This window comes from Bidens hawaiensis, unplaced genomic scaffold (assembly GCF_021521415.1).
Source record: "Bidens hawaiensis isolate Kalapana, Puna unplaced genomic scaffold, B.hawaiensis_p1.1 tig00011633_1, whole genome shotgun sequence".
In the NCBI taxonomy this organism is placed as follows: Eukaryota; Viridiplantae; Streptophyta; class Magnoliopsida; order Asterales; family Asteraceae; genus Bidens; species Bidens hawaiensis.
This window is the reverse complement of record NW_027491911.1, coordinates 701,629-709,157: the sequence shown is the minus strand read 5'-3', so window position 1 is coordinate 709,157 and position 7,529 is coordinate 701,629.

Here is a 7,529-nt window from a genome sequence, read left to right as displayed (position 1 = left end):
ATACATGTATGTTGGGTTTTCAATGAGCCGATTTGAGCCAGGCTCGACTCTAATATATGTCGAGCTAGCTCAGCTCAAGATCGAAAATTTTAGCGAACTGAACATGGGAGCTTAAGCTTGGCTCATTCATAAATTAAGCCAGTTTGGGTCAACTCGAAATGGCTCGAACCCTTTTCTATTGAGCTAGTGTTGGTTTTTCGTTAGTTTGAACCTAGCCATAATATCTTACATTGAATTAATTGTTATGACCATTATTTTTAGAGACCATTCAAGAATGCAAAGATTTAGAGTATATCTGAGAGCCAGCTGACGTAGGATGCAATCATGCAAAGAAAATGTGAAAAATAATTTGGGAGAAACATGTTTTGTACTCGAGAAGGAAGCGACATTGCGTGTACCAGTGTTGAGATGTAGCAAGCTAAATTAGCTTGAACACTTTTGATATTGAAAGGTTGAATATATAAAAAAATACTCTAGATATGCATGTTAATCTATCTACCGAGCAGAGCCACCTGGACTCGATTACAAAACAAGCCAGCTCGGCTCGATTGCTAATCAACCTTTTTCGAGCGATTTTTTTTTAGTGTTGGGCGAGTCGCGGGGTTTTTCGACATCCATGAATGTATATGTCACCCAATGAATTACAACTCAGATCCAAAATAATATTAATTGGAGTTGATTTATTTCTTTTTATTTTGTAATTTGAGTTACATAAATGGGAAGACTGGTTTTTTGTAAATTCTAATTTTATAAAGTCAAACAAAGGGCATCTTTATGTGTTTAAACATTTTATAGGTTCATAATGCATATCTAAGTCGTACTTTAATGTTTCATTGACTTGTAAATTATAATCTACACACTGTTGTTGAAATTTTTTTATATCTAAACGTCGACAAAAACATGCACGCCGTATTATAGGTTTTGGTTCTTTTATAAACATAATATATTTAAAGATATTGAGGGAAAAAATAAATATATAAATTTGTCAAATTATTGGCTAAGATGATGAGTAAAATATGCAACAATTCCTAAATATTACAAAAGCCATATAAAGTTTAAGGATAGTTATTGTAAATAAAGTTAGAGAATGTTAATTTATTTATAGGTTTATAGTTGCATATCTAACTTGTACATTAATGCTTCATTAACTTTTACATTATAATATACATATAGATTTGGAATACTTTTTATATCTAAACGTTGACAAAAATTAGCCCGTCGTAATGGTATGTTCAGTTTTTTTTAAAATAACATAATATATTTAAAGATATAGACGTAAACAAAAACATAAACAAATTTGTAAAATTTTGGATAAAGATGAGGGTTAGATGTGTAACTATTCATAGAGATTACAAATGATATCTAAAGTTCAAGGGTTTTTATTGTAACTATAAAAGGGTAATTATTGTAATTATTGAATTAAAATGAAAAGCTACGGTTAGTGAGTGTTAAGTAAAGACATAAATACCCTCAAATTTTAAAAAATATAAGCATTTACAATTGTACATGTTGCATACTTGATTTTACCTATTAAAATTTAAGAGGTCCTCCACTCCCTTTTTATATAAAGTAGAGATACAAGGCTATATCATTTTTCATGCGAGGCCTCCAGTAGAATTCTTTAACATCTTTATACATCTTATCAGTAACTGAATGAATAGAATATTTGGATTTGTGTGCTTCATCAAGAATCAGTTGACGAAGTTTATGAAGTGTTGGGATCTGGACCCGATTTTTGTAATAATATACTTCATCAATTTTCTTCTCTAAATTCTTTTCATTTCCATGTAGTTCTTCCTTTTCTAACTGATCTTCTTTTAAGGCTTCGTCTTGTGCAACACGAATTTGTTTGGTTAGGCTACTTTGGACAGTCATCCCGAGTGCTCGTACCCTCAACGGTTTAACTCTGTCCTTTCGGCTTAAAGCAACAACTACAATATTGGCCTTCCCCGGATGGTATTTAATCTTGCAATCATAGTCATTTAACAGTTCTACCCATCTTCTCTGTCTCGTATTATGCTCCTTCTGATCAAATATGTGTTGTAGGCTTTTGTGATCAGTATAGATTGTGCATTTGGTGTCTTATAAGTAGTGTCTCCATATTTTCAATGCAAAGATAACCGCTCCCAATTCCAAGCAAGGGTTGTATAATTCTTCACATGTAATTTTAGTGGTCGGGAGGCATACGCTATTACTTTCTTCCGCTGCATCAGCACGCATCCTAAACCATTACGAGATGCGTCACAATAGATTACCAAATCCTCAGTTCCATCTGTAAGACTTAATATTGGAGCTTCACATAACTTTTGTTTTAACGTTTGGAAGGCCGTTTCTTGTTCTTCTCCCCAGTCATACGTTCGATCTTTCTGAGTTAGGAGGGTTAAATGTTGGGCAATGCTTCAAAAGTTTTCAATAAATCGACGGTAATACCCGGCTAATCCCAAAAATTGAAGAATTTCTTTCGGTGATTTAGGTACTTTCCAATTTTTAATAGCCTCAATTTTACCTGGGTCTACTTGGATTCCTTGTTGATTCACAATGTGTCCTAAGAACTGTACTTCTTGCAACCAGAATTCACATTTGGACAGCTTCGCGTATAATTTTTCTTCCCTCAATAGTTCCAAGATTACCCGCAAATGTTGTTCGGGTTCTTCCTTACTTCTCAAATATATCAAAATGTCATCGATAAAAACTATCACGAATTTGTCAATGTAGGATTCGCAAACCCGGTTCATGAGATCCATAAATACTGCAGGCGCATTGGTCAACCCAAACGGCATAACCAAAAAATCATAGTGACCATACCGAGTTCGGAAGGCTGTTTTTGGGATATCTTCCTAAATTTTCACATGATGATAACCCGATATAAGATCAATCTTTGAAAAATACTTCGCACCCTGGAGCTGATCAAACAACTCATCAATTGGAGGTAAGGGGTATCTATTCTTTATAGTCACTTTATTCAATTCCCGGTAGTCAATACACATCTGAAAACTTCCATCTTTCTTTTTAACAAATAACACCGGGGCTTCCCATGGTGAATAACTAGGTCGGATAAATCCCATGTCTAGTAACTCTTGCAATTGGTTGGAAAGTTCTTGCATTTCAGAAGGTGCAAGTCGGTAGGGTGCCTTAGCAATGGAGGTTGCTCCCGGTATCAGATTAATACGAAATTCAACTTGACGGGTCAGTGGTAGACCAGGAAATTCATCCGGAAATACATCTGAATACTCGTGACCACTAGGATGTTTTCTATTCGCTTTTCATCGGTTTCCTTAACTTTTACGCTCGCCAAGTATAATGTATAACCTTGGCGCAAATACTTTAATGCCTTAAGTTGGGATACGAGAGGCAGTATAGTACTAGATTTCTCACCTTGAACAATCATTGCCTCATCATTCAAAAGAGGTATCATAACAGTCTTATCTTTACAGAAAATTTCAGCTTTATACTTAGATAGCCAGTCTATACCGACTATAACATCAAAACTTCCTAATTCCACTGGAAGTAAATCAATAAGAAACGGATGGTCGTTTAGGACAAGGGAACAATTTCAGACTATTCGGTTAACAAGTATAGACTTACCGTTAGCGAGTTCTATAGTGTATGGTTTCGTTAGCTCAATAACCGGCATATTTTCTAAGGGTAAAAATTTAACAGATACGAAACTTCTATCAGCGCCCGTATCAAACAAAACTGAAGCATATTGACCGAAAACTAAGAATGTACCTGTCACCAAGTTCGGATCATGACGCACTTCACCCGACCCTATTACAAACGCGTGTCCCCTAGCTGCATCGGAAGTTGATGCTTGTGCTTGGTTTTGCCTTCTCACTGCACCCTGATTCAGCTTGGGGCAGTACCTACGATAATGTTCCGTACTACCACATTCGTAGCAGTTACGGAGGTTCATGGTAGGTGGGGTTTGTGGATTGAGTTGTGGTCGGGTTGGCTGAGGTCGAGGTGGTTGGGTTGGTTGTTGTGGTCGGTTTACATTATTGGTGGGGGTTCTACAATAGGGGGCATAATGTCTAGTTCTTCCACACTTGTGACAAACTACCGGTTTACAATCACCCCCATGATGAAAATTACATGTCCCACATTTCAGAAGTGTCCCTTTATAAACTTCTTGTTTCACGTTCGAACTGGTCATGGCATAATTTCGGGTATTCGGACGGGCTCATTTATTTTGAGGTTTCCCTAGCATACTTTTCCCATAATTAGATCGTTTTAAACTTGATATTTCCCCCGGCATCCTTATCACACCACTTCTCATAAGATCAAAAGTAACAACACCCTCTTGAGATACAACACTTTCCAATGTTGGGTGGGCTACTGAATTAACTATGCTTCTTACAGCAGGGGTTAATCCCCAGATATAGCGTTCAATACGTTTAGTTTTCAGAGTAACTAACCACGTACTAAGCGAGACAATTCGTTAAAATGGTTTGTATATCCCACATGGTCAGCACCCTTCATTTCCAAATTCCACAATTCATGTTCTAGCCTTTGAATCTCACTTTTTAGGCAAAAATGCTCTAGCATAAGGGTTTTAAGTTCGGTCCATGACATACGGTTTATAGCATCTTGTCCCCTTATTTGAACCAGTGTGTTCCACCACATCAAAGCATGGTCCAGAAGCATACTAGTAGCGAATTTTACTATACGGTCTGGTGGACAATCACTAATATTAGTAACGAACTCGGTCTTTTCAATCCATTTGACCAATCCGTTCGGTCCCTCAACACCTTTGAATTCAGTCGTTTTACACGATGTGAACTGTTTGTACGCATAATCCTGACGTGGGGGTTCGGGATTATTACGACCATTACCGGTATTTGGTTGAGTTTTATTATTAGCAGTTGTGTTTATAACCCGCACGAGGTTTGGATTCGTGACATTATTGGGGTTCAAACCGGTTTCAAGGTTCCTAACAACATTAACAGTCGGGCGAGTATTATTAGTGTTTATAACATTATCAGTAGTCAACGGGGTAGTAACACCCGAGGCTAAATTAGTATCTGGCGGAGATATATTAGCAGTGGCCGTAGTGGTTTTCGTAGGTTCGTTAACAGTATTGTTGGCACGTATGCCTGCAGTGACTTGTGCTACAATTGTTGGTATCACTGCTTGCAGCTGGCGAGCAATCATTGCGGCCACTTCCGCCTCAGATAAAGGATTATCTTTCTTTGGGGACATTCTATAAAATAATCAAATATATAATAATTAATATCGCTTCCACCATAATATGAACGATATCACAATATTACAATTCACAAACACTCAACTATGCAAAAAAACACGTTTGTATTAATCATAATCATTACTATACATATGCATCCAAAATTAGCGCATAGGCTTAACCTGGTATAGGCCAGCGCTTGTATATGCGTATCAAAATTTGTCACTAAGTGACGTATAGACTTAACCCGATAAGGGCCAGTTCTTGTAATAGTACTTAACTGTAAATAACTCCCAAGCCAGCTCAACATTCCACTACAAAATCTTGCATGGGATATTAAAAGACTACGTACATGAAACTTTACTACTAGTGTTCTACTTATCCATACGTACAAGATAAACCAACCATACTACAACCGATATTAATGCTAAAATGATATCCCTATCGATCCACAACCGAGATTCCATCTGATCCATACGCCATTGGTAGCCAGCGTTCGACCTCCTCGCATCACTCATATTTTGGTGAAGGTAACAAACATGTTATTGGTGTTGAGTCAAGATTTGACCCAAAACTGATCAGATTGAAGATTGGAATCTTCTCAACCTCCTCAGAAATGACTAAGTATGGAACCGGGCACACCTAAGACATCCGAGCAAGCTTTTAGTTAGCTGGGCATGATATTTTTCCAATCAGGCAAGGTTATCTTCTAGAAGTCTTCTTTAGTGGATATCCGGGCAGGGTTCACTCTTTAGTGTATACCCGGGAAAGGTTCACTATATCAAGCAGGCTTGTTCTTCATAACCGATTAAGGTTTACTTCAGAGTAAGCTCTTGGCTAACCAAGCTCTTGAAGCCAAGTAATTGGAAGATCGGGCAAGGTGTTCTTTATTAATACACTGGTCCAAATAAGCTTGATGAGAAATGAAATATATCAAGTAAAATCGGGCAAGGTTCAACTCAAGCAAGGTATAGTGATCCCAAGCACACTTTGCTAATAAGCTTATTCCAAGCAAGGAGTTGATGAGACCATTGAAGAACAAGGTTGCTAGTTGGATTATGTCGGGCAAAGTCTGATTTAAACATGAAGATTGAAGTCTGCTTGGCAAGTAAAGCATACCCATAGAAATGTTCCTGGGCACACTTCAAGGTTACCAAGTAAAACAGGAAAGGCATAGCACAAAGTCTACTCGGAGAAGTTTACTTCTACAAAACCTACCCGGAAGACTTGTTTTACACTTATATTTAGGGTTTCTAGATGGAATGACAGTTGTCCTAAGGTGTCAGACCTATAAAAGAAATAATTAGGTCACACCTCAAAGACACGGGAGAGCGGCTGAATACGATATTAGAGAGAACATTTATTGAGGGACTGCCGTTCTTAAGATTTGTATGGACATAACTTTCCCATCAAGAAACCCTAGATAGATTATCATTTGTATGATTAACTTTATATGAATGGAAATCTTTTGAGTGAATCTTGTGTGTGTTAGTTACCTTTCATTTATTACCCTACAACCAAATCGTTTGTTATTGATTCCGCCTTTATCAAACGGTTTATCAAATATAGGAACCCGTCATTAACTCTCTTGTCAACACATTATTGTGTGAGTTATGACATGATTTGTGTAAGATCTACCTACAATCGGGGACCTGACACTTGGGTTTCGTGTCTGATTTGAATAAGATTGTTCATGGTGATCGTTTGATCCAATACTTGGTCAGTTAACACCCTCAGCCACTCAGGGTCAGTCATAAGAGGTGGTTCCTGGGTTGACATTGGTATACCCCAGGTAGGGAGAGATATCTAGGTGACCTTTACCCGCAACGTCTCCCCACCTATGGTAAGTTGAATGGGGTGGGGACTGAATGCGCTCCGGTGGGTGTACGGAAATATGAGCGGTCTGATGGAACCTGTGTGTAAGAGTGGGTGGTGAAACATGGGGTGCTGGAGGTGTAGGGTCTCTCATCACGGTCCGGCAGGCACTAGTGGCTCCCTGTCCTACTTCATTCCTAGGGGATTCCCTAGGGGGGATAGGTGTCACAACGATAACCCGATAAGTCGGGTTGATCTGTGGGTACTTGATAGGGGACCACCGCGTCTCCTTAACTCTCGCTCATCTCCTCCCCTAGTTCCTCCTCCTCTTCAGGTAATTCTGGTACCGCAATAGATAACCGATTGGTAGACCTCAACATATTCCTGCACAATGGTTAGTAATAAAAATTATATCCTTCGATTATATTAATCATAATGAAATACATGCAGGTATTTATACACATAAGCACAGATACTCGTGTATATACATATATAATTATTTTTTATTATATTTTATACACATATGTTGCTG